Below are 691 nucleotides of genomic sequence, written 5' to 3'. Positions count from 1 at the left end.
CAAGTGCACTCGCGCATAAACAATTTTCAAGTTCAAAACATTTTGGTCCATTCAGTTGTGGATGCTGCCGATTCACCGAGACCGCCGCGGCTCAGCAAAGAGAGATGCGTGTGTGTGTTTTCCTTTGAAAAAGATTCCCCAGAAATACTTCGCTATTTAATGCATTTTTCAAAGGTATTATCATTATCAGCATAACAATTCGAGTAAATGTGTAAAAAGTATGGCATGATGCCATCCTTCTAGAACAATGTGCATTTATGTTAAAATTGTAACATAAATGATCAAGTGTAGTTATTCTTATTTCTTTATTGTAACCGTTTTGGAGAGAAATGGGCTCTCATTTGAACCCATATCATGGTGTTAGATATGATTTTAAATCTATTTTTTTTCAAACTTTATGATTTAAATGGGGATGATTGTACTGAGAATAACTTTCATCTTTTCTTCAGCTGAATACTGTTTCGTGCTGTTTTAATGTATTTTAAAGAGTTGGCAGTCAAAATTAAAACTGCTGGATGATAGATACTCTTCATTCTTTATGACAAACATAAACAAGATAATGTGAATTACAGAATGTACTACGTTTTTAAAATGTATAATTTGCGGTGTACAGTGTTTATTATGAGGCGGTAGAATCCACAGCTCAGTACTCACTACTCAATACTCATGAGTACTTTTAAATAGGCTACTC

Source organism: Sinocyclocheilus grahami, unplaced genomic scaffold (assembly GCF_001515645.1).
Source record: "Sinocyclocheilus grahami isolate Dianchi unplaced genomic scaffold, SAMN03320097.WGS_v1.1 scaffold2241.1, whole genome shotgun sequence".
Classification (NCBI taxonomy): Eukaryota; Metazoa; Chordata; class Actinopteri; order Cypriniformes; family Cyprinidae; genus Sinocyclocheilus; species Sinocyclocheilus grahami.
This window is presented reverse-complemented; position numbering follows the sequence as displayed.